Here is a 14,738-nt window from a genome sequence, read left to right as displayed (position 1 = left end):
TGAGCCACCCAGGGTAAAGGAGCTAGGGACGCTACCCATGCGTAAGAACAAACGGTGAGATTGAACAATTTCACATAAAGAAGTTATGTCTTACCATAACGTTCTATGTGAATTGTTCATCTCGCCTTTGTTCTTACTACCCACCCTCCATCCCCCAGCCTATAGTTTTTTTTCGGAGAACGGGATGACATGGATTCCAATTCAGCTTGTCTTTAACACCTTCTGTTAGTCTCTGGCTTCTTCTGTGGTCAGGGTACTCTTTGTGTTTTTTTTGGGCATTCTTGCCCCTTATCTTTAAATTACTGCTAGCGCCTGGGGCGCATTGTTATCTTCTGGTGTTAGCAAACTAGATCTGAGGGTTAGCACTAGGGGATTGTGGGATAGGACTGTGCCTCGAGCTTTCTCAGGATGCAGAGCTGTAGAAGTGGCCGTCTCGGAGCCGAGGATCGGCTCCAAACCCATGCGTAAGAACAAAGGCGAGATGAACAATTCACATGGAACGTTATGGTAAGACATAACTTCTTTTTTTACTTGGATAGAACAAAATCTTCTAGAAAATCAGACCAACTATTTCTATAATTTTCAGGACCCAGATTGGGCAAGCCTATAGCAAAGGTCACTTTGTCAAAATGACTAAGAGACTGTATTACCTTTATATACTACCAAAACAAGCTCAAGTTGTCATATACTGTTAGAGCTTATTCTACAAGATCCATTTCCACTTCAGCTGTCTTCCATTCTAGAGCTTCTGTGGAAGACAGAATCAGTGTTGAGGAAATGAGAGCTTTGATACTAGCTTTGAATATTTTCAAGGGTCAGCTTCTCCCAGGCACCCTGAGGTGGTACACAGACAACATAACTGTGCTGTTGTACTTCAACAAAAGAGGCTTGAAAGGTGGATGCTCTATCAGTCTCTTGGAAGGGGATGTACTCGTATGCACCCCCCTTCCCTCTCATTCAGAGAGTCTTCCTGAAAATTCAGAAGGAGCAACCTCAAATCTTGCTGGTGACTCCCTACTGGCCAAGGCAGCATTGGTTCCCCCTACTATTTCACCTAGCCAAGAGCAATCACCACAAGTTACCCTAGAGAATGGACCTGCTCACACAGGAAAAGGGAACACTCTCGCACCCTCAACTGTCCACACTGAATCCCACTTTGTGGGTGATAGGGTGTTGATTCCCTTCAGACACCTATATACAGAGGATGTGATCCAGGTTCTGCAGGAGGCCAGAAAACCAACTACCAGAAAATCCTACCTGTCAGATTGGAAGAGATTTTCCTTATGGTGTCAGAAAAACAGCCTACAACCACTGACGGCAAAGCCCCTAGTGGTCTTGTCCTACCAGTGTGATTTCATGAAGTCTGGACATCATACGCCTCCATTAAAATCCACCTATCTACCATCTCAGCTTACCTGCCCCTGGTACCTCCTTTAGCATCTAGATTAGAGGTCAAACTTTTCCTGAGAGGGGCTCTTCACCTCATGGCACCAAGGAAGCCAATCCCACCTCCTTGGGACCTTAACTTTGTCTAGACAAATTGACTCTCCCACTGTTTGAACCAGCCAAAGACTGCTTCATCTAGCACTGCACTTGGAAGACCATACGCTTGGTGGCCATAACATCTGCCCGAAGGGTCTCCGAACTCCAGGCCCTTATGGCACACCTCCCTTCACTGTCTTTCAAAAGGACAGGGTATGCTTACTTACTAATCCCACGTTCATGCCCAAAATGGTAAATGACTTGTCCTTAAATCAGACTATTAGTCTGCCAAACTTTTTCCCGTCTCCGCAGAACAGAGCAGAGAGGATACTTCACTCTCTAGATTTACACAGACAGCTAAGGTTTTATTTGGCCAAAACCAAATTCTTCAGAAAATCTGACAGGCCCTTCTTCTCCTATCACCCTAGAGCCCTGGGTCAACCTGTTTCCAAGCAAACTATATCCTCTTGGATATCAAAAACCACCTCCTTTTGCTACACTAACCATGATAAGTCACTCCCAGCCCTAGTTAGGGCACACACTACCAGGGCAGTGCCCTCCTCAGGGGCTTTCCTTAAAGGATTGGACACAGCTGCTGTCCTAGAGGCAGCTACTTTGTCTTCAGTTCACACATTCACCAGACACTACAAACTGGATGGTCTCTAGTGGCAGGGCAGGATTTACCAGAGCCCTCCTCCATGGGTTTGTGGAAGGTGCTTCTGGAACACCACCCCTTCATTAGGACAGGAGCTCTTGCACTCTTCCTGATGTCATGAATACAGCAACATATGAATAGAAAGACATAGTATTGTTGTGTAAGAACTTACCATAACTTTAGATGTCCTTCTCTTTTATATCCTGCTGTATAGTTTCTCACCCAGCCTTCCTCCTCATACTTGCCTGATCTGGCAGCATTCAGTTCTGAAGAGGTATGTGCTGACGTCTGCTTTATACCAGACTTCCAAGAGGGGCGTGGGATGTCACGCGCACCCTAGCGGTAGCAATTAACTTTTGTATAACTGCCTGATGTAAGTGAATTCACCAGAGGCAAACTCCCAGATGTCAAGAATACAGCAGCATAAAGAAGAGAAGGACATCTAAGATTATGGTAAGTTCTTATACAACAAAAGTTTGTGTCCACTGAGCAGGTGGGAGTTGAACTGAGTAGTATAGAGGCAAAGTGAAGCCTGATGCATTCATTTTGTGACATACATTACTTGGAGGCATTGGTATACCCATGTACATGGGTTGAGAGAAAATTCACAATATTTCTGAGCTAAGGATATGAGGTATTAGAAAAGGAACATCCTAACTGTTAGTTTACCCACTGCAGAAGGTGTCCTTTCTGATTAGTTGATACAGAGAACTTGTGTATGTTATTTACTAGGCCAGAAAACGCCATGCAACAGCTGACAAAGTTTCTGTAAATTCACCTTTTTCACTCCGGAGTCTTCCGTGTCTATTTTTTGTTTTAAACATCTTTATTAAATTATCACTTAAGACAAAGGCAAATGTACATTAACAGAAAGGAAAACAAGCCATTTTAACATTTTCAATGTAAATACAATATACATCACATACGTTTTCTTTGCTACTGTCATCAGTCCAACATTACAAAAAAATTGCTAAATCCCTGCCTTTCCTTAGACCTCACTCCTCCTCCTGAACATTATTATGTGTGTATTGTTCCCACAATTTCCATTTACATCTATGTAATGTGCTCCTTCCCTTTTCTAAACATCTTTCTTCCAGTTCATTTATCTCTTTTATAATATTCAATACCTCAAATTCAGTTGGTGTAGGCTTTGATTTCCATTTTTCTAGTAATTGTTTTTTGGCAGTCAACAGAATTAAACTTAAGACCTTACTATGTCTAGGCAATTCAGACTCTGTATCCCAGCTCAAGAGAATCATTCCTTAGTTACATCCATTTGCTAACTCAGTATTACTGATAGAGTACTCTGTAAGGAATTTTAAAATCTGTCAACTCATTATATTCCGAAAACACGTTTCCAGTTACCTCTTTCTTCTCCGTCACACCTCCATCCACCCGAGGAAATTTTTTTTGAGGTTTGCTTGCGATATACAAATATCTATGCAAACACTTCCAAGCAAAGACCCTAAGCCTTCCTGACTTGTTTGGGTATTTGGGAGCCAGACAAATGTACTCCATTGTTGTCTTTGTAAATTGCTTTTCTGCTCTCTCTTCCCAATCTTCTCTACCCTCCTGTGATTGATTCTTATCATGCAATATTTTATATACCCTAATAATGCTCCCTTTTTAACAGCTGCATCAGGTCTAGATTCAACTAAAAACTCTACCAGAGCAGGTCTTTCATTTAAAGTTAACTTATCCCTTTCACTTTGCCTGTACTCTGCGATCAAGCCCTGGTAGGAAAGGCAGTCTCTAACCTGCAGTCCAATGTCTTCTGACCTCATCCCATGTTATTACCTTTCTTGCTTGAGTTATTTGCTGCCAATATCTTGGTTCCTTTGCCAGGTTTCTGCAGTAAATTCCAGCCCCCCTCTTGCCTATTTGTCTGTACCCCTACTTGCAATTGTCCCTATTGGCAGAATCTCATTTCTCCATTCTCTTATTGGCTTAGTTCTCGGAGTCTTCCGTGTCTTGTAATTTGAGAGTGATAAATGTGTGTAATTCTGTATAGGTATATTTCCAGCAAAAGTAATTGCAAATCCAAGTTAACTCATTCATTTTCTGTGGCATTTTTGGTTCCAATCTAATAATTGCAGTGTATGTAGGAGAAACAATTATGTAATTTTAGCCTTATATCTTATGTGTAGGGGACTTCACAGGACTGTTAGTTTTTAACAACACTAAGTGGACTTTTCCTTAGGACATGTGTAAAGCCTTCTAGGAGCTGAAAAACAGGGTAGAACATGTCCTGGATGCTCCTTTTTTGTTCCATTTCTAACTTAGTCTGGTCCTACTTCTGCTGGTAGGAAGGATTTTGCAGTTACATAACAGACCCTAGTGAACTAGAATGCTAGTTGTATTATATTTTTGCCTTCAAAAGGCTTTTAGGTCCTAGGTCAGTGGGGTGACAGTACACTCCACCAAGCAGGTGTCTGTCTTTCATGCATGTTTCATCTGTGGAAGATTTCTTTGTTTACCTTTACCAAGACCTGTAGTTTGGATCTGCACTTAAAGAGAACAGCATCATTTATGGTGCTAGGGTTTCAGGGCATTTTGCCCTGAATGTCTGTTTTTTTTTTTTACTCCTTTTATGCCCCAACCCCCTATCTGGGAATACCTTACCCCATTCCCTGCCTTGAGAGCCAATCTGTGATGGCGTTACTAACCCTACTGTGGTTCTGCACTGTCATATCATATGCCTGCAACCCTAGGCTCCACCTTGGTAGCTTGACATTTTGCTGGCTGGCTCGATGTAGCCATGTTAAGGGATTGTGGTCAGTAACTACAGTGAATTTCCTTCCATACAGATGAGGCTGAAGTTTCTGCAGTGCCCAGACTATGGCTAAACATTCCTTTTCCACAGCTGCATAGCATTCCTCCCTGGGTTGGAGCCTACAGCTGCGATATACCACTGGGTCCTCTTCTCCCTCTGAGGAAACCTGGCTGAGTACAGCTCCCACCTCTTTGTTTGAAGCATCCAGCAGCACAACAGATTCTTTACTGTAATCTGGACTGGCAAACACAGGGAGTCCTCCCAAAGCTTGTTTAAGATTCTGGAATGTCTGTCACATGCTGGGATCCACACTACCTTATCTGGCCTGATTTTCCTTGTCAGGTCTATGAGGGAAGCAGCTATAGTACTATAATCGAGGACAACCTTTCTGTAGTCCCCTGCTGTCCTAAGAATGCCCTCACCTGGTTTTTGGTAAAAGGGGCAGGCCATGCCTGAATGACTTCCAATTTAGCAGGTTCTGGCCTGAACTTACCACTCCCCACTCTGTGTCCCAGGTAGGTAGGAGACCTCTGCCATACCCACCTGACATTTACTGGGCTTAATGGCCAACCCTCCCCCCTGTAGTCTGCTCAGCACCTTCCTGATACGCTGAAGGTGCTCTTGCCAGGAATGGTTGTAGATGGCAATATCATCCAGGTAAGCAAGGGCAAAATCTCCTGCTCCTGCTAGGATATGATCTACCAGCCTCTGGAAAGTCGCTGGGGGCATTTTTCATCCCAAAGGGCATCTTCATGAACTCATAAAAGCCGAAAGTAGTCGCAAAGGCTGACCTCTCTCTAGTGCTGGGAGTCAAGGGCACCTGCCAGTAACCCTTGTTAAGAGCAATACTGATACGATACTTAGCCCCACCCAGCTGCTGTAGGGCTTCATCTGTCCTAGGCATGAGGTAAGCATCTGACTCTGTGTGACTATTTAATTTCCTGTAGTCCACACAGAACCTGGTGCTGCCATCCTTCTTTGGTACCAGCACCACTGGAGAGGCCCAAGGACTGCTGGACTCCTGGATTATCCCTAGATGTTCATCGTGTTTCACTGTTGCAGTCATTACACTTGGGTTATCCTACTGCCAGGCTACCCGCAGTCGGCCTGAATTCCAAAGTCTTGGTCCAGCATCAATTGCTGTCGCCTCTTCCCTGACGTCAGTGCGACAGGGGTATAAAAGATGCAGCCGATGCCATTTTCTTCAGTCTTTCTTGCCACGCGGTGCCCAAAGCAAAAGCAGTGAGCAAGTGCCAGTCAGCCGACTCCTGAGTTTTTCGAAATTGAATTTCAGATCCGAAGTCTTCTATAAAGCTAAGTACCCCATTGGGGAAACTTTTTTCTTGCTCCAGACCGATGTCAGAAAAAGTTAACAATTGTATTTCTTGTGGGAAGCAAATACCTCATAAGGATTTTCATTCTTACTGTATTCCTTGCCTAGACCCTGACCACGACATTGCTAGTTGTCGGTTTTGTGCTAGATTTAACCAACGCACTATTAAGCGTCGGTACGATTTTACTTTTCAGTACTTTGGCCGAAGGTTTAACTACATAATGCCATCAGATCAGCTGACGACCGGAGTTCATAAAAAGCGCAGGGAAAAAGAAAAGGACAGGCATCCGAGGTCCAAAACCGACGATGAAGCCTCTTCTAGGACAGTCGCAGGTTCTCAGTGAGGCGCTTTCGCAGCCCCTGGCACCCGCTACCTCAGAGCCACAGGCCACCTCCGACTCCCACGTGGAGACAGCTAGGCCTCTGGATACTCAAGGTATTGGGCCTTCGGAAACTAATCCCTCAGATGGGTCCAGAGCCGCTGAGCAGGCATCGGCTTCTGAGGGTGTTTTCAGACCTACACAGCTTTATATCAAGCCAACTTCAGCATCAAAGACTAAAACAGTTTTAAAGACAAAGAAACAAGTACAGCACTCTCCAGGACAGACTTCCATGCCTAAGAAACAAATGCTCAAAATGGCCAAAGACCTAATTACTTTGAGCAGGGGTTCCCATCCCCCTCCTGATAACAGGTCTAGACAAGACACTGAATATGATTCCTCTGATGAGGTTTCCATTTCCTCTGACTCCTCTTCAGAACAGGGATACTCTATTCCTCCCTATGAGGATTCTGATGCTGAAGAATCTATTCCTTCAGCTTCTCCTCCTGAGGATTACTCATTTGGGGAAACCTTGCATACTATGAGGGAGCATTTCCACTGGGAGAGCCAAGATTATTCTGATTCTAAGAAAAGGCTCAGAGACTTTCTTTTACTACCTCAGCACAGACCTCTTGCTATTCCTCCTGTTCTAGACATTGTAGATGATGTGTTTTCAGAATCCGGCCTGTCTCCCGACTCTTTACCTCCTGCACCTGTTAAGCCAGACAGGTACTACCGAGTGCCAGATTCTCATAAATTTCTATATAAAAACCCTGCAGCTGACCCAGAAACTATTTCACAGGGTCCCAAAGGGGTCAAGGCTGCTACTGCAAAAAACCCTGTCCCCTCAGATAGAGATTCTAGGGCACTGGACAGATGGGGGGGGGTAGTTTACACTTCTGCTACCTTGGCTGTAAGGGCTTTAAATTGTCAATTTCATATGCTTAAATATCAACAATATTTAATGTCTCTGTTAAAACAGAAAATGTTGACAGAGTCTGAATGTGCTGAGAATAAGGAATTGCAGGATTTAATGCATGCAGCTGAACAAGTGGGTAAACATACTTTGCAATGTGGTTATGATTCACTGGAGGCCTCTTGCAGGGCCACTGTAACTTTGTTTGGTGTTAAGGCAGAAGAGGTGTTAAAGAAAATGGAGGATAAAGCTAAATCTATGCAGACAGTGAAGGATTTCTTACAGGTGCAGCCACCCAGATTTAGCAGGAACTGGCCTTCTAAAAATTGGTCCTTTCCCATGTCAGACAGGCCACAAAGAGGCAGATGCAGATGCCCTACAGGTAGACAACAGCCCCAGGGCTCATACAGGCCCAAACAGTGGGGTGCTTCTACTTCCAAAAGCAAAGAAGACAAAACACAGCCATATAGGAAACAGTCCCAATGACTTCCCTCTGCCAATGCCAAGCATTTATCTTTTGGCAGCACCCTTGGGAGGGGGGGGAAGCTAGCACTTTTTTCACAAAATTGGCACATGATTACCCAGGACAAGTGGGTCTCAAATATAGTCTCTCAGGGCTGCAGGTTCCACTTTCACACCCTTCCAAAGGCAAAAGTTATGCCAGACCTGCCACACAATCAATGGGCAGAAGCACAAAAATAAGTTTCATCTCTCATGGACATTAGGGCTATTCAGCCAGTGCCACAACAACAGCAGGGACAAGGATTTTACTCAAGACTTTTCTTAGTACCAAGAAAAGACAAGGCATGGAGAACGATTCTGGACCTGTCTATTCTAAATACTTTTCTGGACATTCCGAAATTCAAAATGTTGACTGTGCAGCAGCTTCTGCCCATGCTGGGCAAAAAGGCTTGGCTTGTAACTTTGGACCTCAAAGAGGCATACCTGCATGTCCCAATCAGACAATCTTGCAGAATATACCTCAGATTCATAGCTGGCTCAATGCACTACCAATTCTGTGCACTGCCCTTTGGCTTATCTACTGCGCCCAGGATCTTCACAAAATGCCTGTCACCAGTAATTGCTTTTTGCAGACAAAGAGGAATTGAAATATATCCCTACTTGGACAACTGCCTTATTCAAGCAGAGGCCAAAGACATTCTACTAAAGCATCTGGCATTTGTAAAAAAATTACTAATTTGCCTAGGGTACACAGTAAATGAAAAGAAATCAAAACTAGTACCCTCTCAAGAGATATTAGTCCTGGGTGCAAGCTTAAATACAACTGCCCAGATGGCTTATCTCATGCCAGACAAACAATGGCAACTGACTTCTTACTTCGAAAACATGGCAACAAAGACCCAGTTATCTGCAAGAAAAATTCTGCAGGCTCTGGGCTACATGGCCTCCTGTATTCTGCTAATTCCATATGCAAGACTGCATATGAGGAAACTACAATGGTACCTAAAAAGTGTTTGGACTCAACATTGCCACAGCCTGGAATCATTAATTTCACTCATTCCCTGCCTGCAACAGGTGTTTCGATGGTGGGCACAGGCCTGTCACCACAACAAGGGACAGCCATTCACTTTACCCACAGCCAGGCAAACAATAACAACAGATGCATCAGATTATGCCTGGGGGCCCACATGGCAGGAAAATGTATTCAGGGCACATGGCCCCCAGGCCAAAGGCATCTACACATCAATCAAAAAGAGATGCTAGCTGTACAAAATGCTCTGACAGCCTTCAAGGACCTACTTCATCCAGGACAGCTGCTGATAAAGATGGACAACACCACAGTCATGTGGTACATAAACAAGCAGGGGGGAACACATTCTTACCCCCTCTGCAGACAAGCTATGATTTTGTGGAACACAGCATTGACTTACCATGTACACCTGCAAGCACAATTCCTGCCAGGAAAAACAAATGCTCTGGCAGATGAACTAAGCAGAAACCTCATGGATCCTCACGAGTGGAAACTAGATCTACAAATCTTCAGCATGATAACAAGGAAATGGGGACGCCCAGACATAGATCTTTTTGCCTCCCCTCACAACTGCCAACTTCAGAGATTCTGCACAAGGACTTATCACAAACAAGCATGGAAAGTGGATGCTCTGTCATCACCTTACAGTTTATGCCTTTCCTCCACTACCTCTCCTCCCCAAGGTACTCCTAAAGGTCAGACAAGAGAAGCCACAAATGATTCTGATTGCCCCGGATTGGCCACGCCAACACTGTTACCTAATCCTAAGGAGCTTGTCCCAAGGTCCAGCCTGGACATTGCCTCAGAGTCCTCATTTACTGACCCAACAAAATAATCAGATCCTGCACAGCCAACTCAGAACTCTAAATCTAGCTGCATGGTGGATACTGTAACCATTCAGAATACACCTCTCTCTAAAGCGGTTATGGATGTCATTTTGGAGGCCAGGAGGCCCAGCACCAGAAAATCTTATGCAGAAAAATGGAAGAGATTCTGTGCTTGGAACCAGGCACAAGGAATTGACATGCTTGTTCCAAATATTCCTCAGATTTTACAATATCTAACTGAGATGCTGGACAAAGGCCTATCCTTCTCATCAATTAAGATCCATGCCTCTGCCATTTCAGCTCATTACAATACAGACCCGCCTATTTTTTCACATCCATTGCTTAGGCAGTTCCTCAGGGGGGCCAAAAACATAAGACCTCCAAGGAGAGCCCCAATACCTGCATGGGACCTCAATTTTGTCTTGGAAAAACTCACACTCCCTCCTTTTGAGCCAGCCAATACAGCTGAGATAAAATTCTTATCATGGAAAACAGCTGTGCTCCTAGCAATAACTTCAGCAAGAAGAGTCTCAGAGTTACAGGCATTAATGGCTGTGGAACCCTTTATTATCTTCCATCTGGACAGGGTTCCTCCAAGGACAAACCCAACATTTATGCCTAAGGTAGTGTCCAGTGTGGCTCTTAACCAAACCATTAATTTGCCTACTTTTTACCCAAACCCGCAGAATAAAAGGGAGAGGCTTCTGCATTCTTTGGACATACACAGACAGCTATGCTTCTACTTGGACAAAACTAAAGCTTTCAGAAAGACTGAACAACTTTTAGTGGCATATGCTACAGGATCACAAGGAAAGGCTATCTCTAAGCAGACTATTTCAAAATGGATAGGACACTGCATTTGTTTCTGCTATTCACAACATGGTAAATCAGTGCCTAAGGGCGTTAGACCACATTCTACCAGGGCAGCAGCCACCTCAGCAGCCTTCCTCAGAGGAGTACCAACCAAGGATATTTTGGAGGCTGCAAGTTGGACTTCAGTGCACACTTTTACTAAGCACTACCACTTGCCTCTTTACTCTAAATCCAGAGCAGGCTTTGCCACTGCAGTCTTCCAGGGCCTTATAGCCACTCCTAATTCTATTTAGACCCAGCCGCCCAACCTCAGCTTTGGGATTTAACCCAAGTGTAATGACTGCAACAGTGAAACACGATGAACATAGTACAGTTGTGTACCTACCATAAATGTAGATGTTCGAGTGTATTCACTGTTGCAGTCCAGGTTACCCACCCACCATCCCCCTTTCTTTGCTGGGACGTATCTGTACTTCTCTATCCTATTAAACCTATGTGGTGTATTTGCTTGTAGAAGAAGGTATTGTTTATTTTAGTGCATGCTTTTATTAGCAATGTTTTTTAGCCTACCCTTTTGGGGGCACCTGACATCAGAGGCAAGAAAAACTGAAGAAAATCGTGTCGGCTGCATCTTTTATAGGTTCATAGGTTCCCTGTTGCTATCTGCCGAGGCATTTATAAGCCAGCCCATTTTTTAGGCTTACGCCACTTTAGTATGGGAACTACACCATTATTTGCTGTGCCTCTGTGTGACACTGAGGTGACACTGAGGTTTCCTGGGGTATATCTGGATGATCTCCCATCCATTCAAGATGAACAAGGCTTGAACAAGGCCAGCGAGGTGCTGCCTGTACGACCGAGTTGCCCATTTGTCTCCACAGCATAGGAGGTGATGTGATGAATCTACCTCTCCAGCACGTCCTATTAAGCCGACGAGAGTGTCTTAAGTTAAGTCTCCTTGGCTGATGATCCGCCTAGGATTTTTGAGGGTGAATCATATTCATCAAATCTGGGTTTGACATGGTATGTATGGCATACAATCCAGGGCAAGCGTCAAGCAACTGAATAGAGCTGAATAGAGCTGGAGTTCTTCAGTGGGCAGCATAGTTTAGATTTTTTGAGACCTTTTTTCCTTTGGTGAGGAACTTTTTTGGCTGCCGGAAGTTGCAAGTGCGCAGGTCAGATACATTCCGCAGGGGTGTACTCAATCATTCATGGTGATGGTGATGAGATGATGATGGACTGACCTTGATCTAGATAGAGACAGAGATGAGAATCATGATAAGGTGGGCAATGTAGAAGGACTTCCCTAACTACTTAGCGCTTGCGGTAATGTAATGACAGACTACTATCAACCTGGGTCCCCAGGTCCCTGATATACCCCTGTTGCACTGACGTCAGGGAAGAGGCGACAGCAACCGACGTCAGACCAAGACTTTGGAATTCAGGCCGACTGCGGGTAGCCTGCCAGCAGGATAACCAAAGTGTAATGACTGCAACAGTGAATGCACTCGAACATCTACATTTATGGTAGGTACACAACTGTACTTTCCAACATTTCCTGTATCTCCTCCCTCAGAGTCTGTTTGACTCTCTCAGGCATCATATAAGGGGCCTGCTTAATAGGCCTTTGGGGTCCTGTATCCACATGGTGCTGCACCAGGTGGGTGCACCCCAGTAAACATGTCCCCAAACTCCTGTAACACTGCTCGGATTTCTCGTACCTGGGTAGGGAATAGCTGCTGAGACATTGCAACCCCTTCCATTGCGTTGTCAGTCGAGCCTCACTGAGGAGGTCATTCACCAGATCCCCCCAGACTCCTCTTGCCATCCACTGCAAATACTCAGCACAAGGGCCTCCGTATCATCTTAAGGTTTCATTATGCTACCGTGGTACAATTTGTGCTCCTGCCTAGCAGTTCTACCATGTAGTTAACATCACTGACCTTCCTTATCACTTTGAAGGGTCCCTCCCAAGCTGCCTGCAACTTGTTGTGTCTGGCAGGAATGAGAACCATTAACTGCTGCCCTACAGCATGCTCTCTAGCTCAAGCATTCCTGTCATACCAGATCTTTTTCCTGCTGTTGGGCTTCTGCCAGGTTCTCCTGGGCCAAGCCCATGAGCTCCCTGAGTCTTGTCTTGAGGTTTACGACATATGTCACAGGAGATTCACACTCACCCTCCCACTCATCTAGAGTTCTAGAGGTCCCCTCACCCTATACCCATACAGCAACTCAAAGGGTGAAAAAACCTGTGGATTCCTGGGGCACCTCCCTGTAAGCAAACAACATATGGGGCAAATATTTGTCCCACTCTCTCTCAAACTGCTCTGCAAATGTCCGTAGCATGGTCTTTAATGTAGAAATTAACCTCTGAACCAGACAATTAGTCTGGGGATGGTAGTGGGGTCTTTAGGTGCTTCACCCTACAGTGCTTTTACAGACAAGCCAGGAGGTCTGACATAAAATTGGCACCTCTGTCAGTATTTCTTTTGGGAAACCTACCCTGCAGAAAGTCTGTAACAAAGCATTTGCTACCTTTTCTGCCTCAGTGGAGGACATAGCCACTGCCTCAGGGTATCTGGTAGCATAATCTACTACCACTAGGTTATGCTTTTTCCCTGTGGAACTTGGGGTACTCAGACACTCACCAATATCCATAGCTACCCTCTGAAATGGCTCCTCAATCACAGTCAAAGGCATCAAAGGAGCTTTCACCTTGTCTCCTGCCTTGCTTACCTTTTAGCACTGCTCACAGGTTCTGCAGTACCCTGTTATATCTCTAGAAATCCCAAGCCTATAAAAGTTCTGGATAATACTCCTCTTTGTACATTTTATGCCCGTATGACCTGCAAAGGGAATATCATGGGCTGTAGCTAGAACTGCAAGATGGTAGGCTCTGGATACTACCAACTATATTCGTACACACTCTATCCCTCCCTCAGGGGTCCACTCTCTATACAGTAACCCTCTGCCCCACTATACAGATTCCTCCTTCCCTTGAAAATCAGGTGCCTCACTAGCTACCTCCCTCAGCCCTTGTAATGTAGGGTCTGAGAGCTGAGCCTGTCTCAACTCTGTTTGCAAGCCTTCCCAGCTCCCCTTCCACAAGAAGTCTGGCATCCTCTGACAGCGCTGCCCAATTGTCAGCCTGGGTACTACTGCTCACCTCTGCCCTTGCAGTCAGTCTGTCCAAGGGAATATAAGTACCCACAAGCAGCTGTGTCTCACCTTCAGTCTAACTGCTGTAGGGTAGCATCCTCTCTGAAGTAACCACCACACCAGTCTTGGCTTCAAGTCTGCAGTTTGTCTGGGTCTCCCCCAGGCTACCAGACCCACATGCTTGTCTGTAAGACTGACTCTGTGTCACTGCATGCACACAAGGTACTGCATTATGAAAATCATTTCCTATCATGACATCTGTGGCATATCCTCAAACACACCTACTTGCTGGCTTGCTTTTCCATCCTCCCACTCAAATTGAACCCTAGCCAAAGGAATTTGGAATGGGGTCCCTCCTAAAGCTCTGACTGGAGCAGAATGCCTAGCAAGTAGTGCTCTTCTTTAACCACTGCAGGCTTCACAATGGTTAGGTCACAGGCTCTCTCTCTCTCTCTCTTAGTAGTGGTCTCTTTCCTATTTACTCAGATAGGATATAACCTCTTGCGGTAGTTTGGTACCCTTGTTGTCTCGAGACAACTTACTGCTGGCATTCTGTCATTCCCACTTACTGGCTCTCCTACCTTTTGTTCCCCACCTTACCTCCATGGACGTCTATATGCTACATGGCCCCAATGGTTGCATTTGAAACATTTAACCCTTGGTCCTGGACATGTACCTGGACAAGTGGCTTCCCCTGCTTCTGGTGGACTCTGTTGGGGTGGTCTATGCTGCCCACCATGGGTTTCCTTAGACCCATGAGCAGAACTGTGTATCCCTTTCCAGTGCAGTGATGCCTTGCTTGCTAGGTATAGGCCTCCCTTTTCCCCCAACTCAGCTGCTGTGTTACATTCTCTATCTGCTAACCAGATTCTCATGTCCTCAGGCAAAGTGCTAAGGGCTTATTCCCACACCAAAATGTCTGCCAGTCCTTCAAAAGTGGTAACCTGACACCCACTCGCCCATCT

The 14,738-nt window shown here is 45.2% G+C and overlaps 1 long non-coding RNA gene across 1 annotated transcript in view; it reads left to right on the top strand.

The window, feature by feature from the left end:
- LOC122798212 overlaps nt 1-14,738 on the top strand; it is an 848,568-nt gene that overhangs the window by 716,409 nt on the left and 117,421 nt on the right. The gene's annotated exons all lie outside the window — the stretch shown is intronic.

The sequence above is a fragment of the Protopterus annectens genome, chromosome 3.part1, assembly GCF_019279795.1.
Source record: "Protopterus annectens isolate FY-2018-M chromosome 3.part1, PAN1.0, whole genome shotgun sequence".
Lineage (NCBI taxonomy): Eukaryota > Metazoa > Chordata > Ceratodontiformes > Protopteridae > Protopterus > Protopterus annectens.
This window is presented reverse-complemented; position numbering and strand designations above follow the sequence as displayed.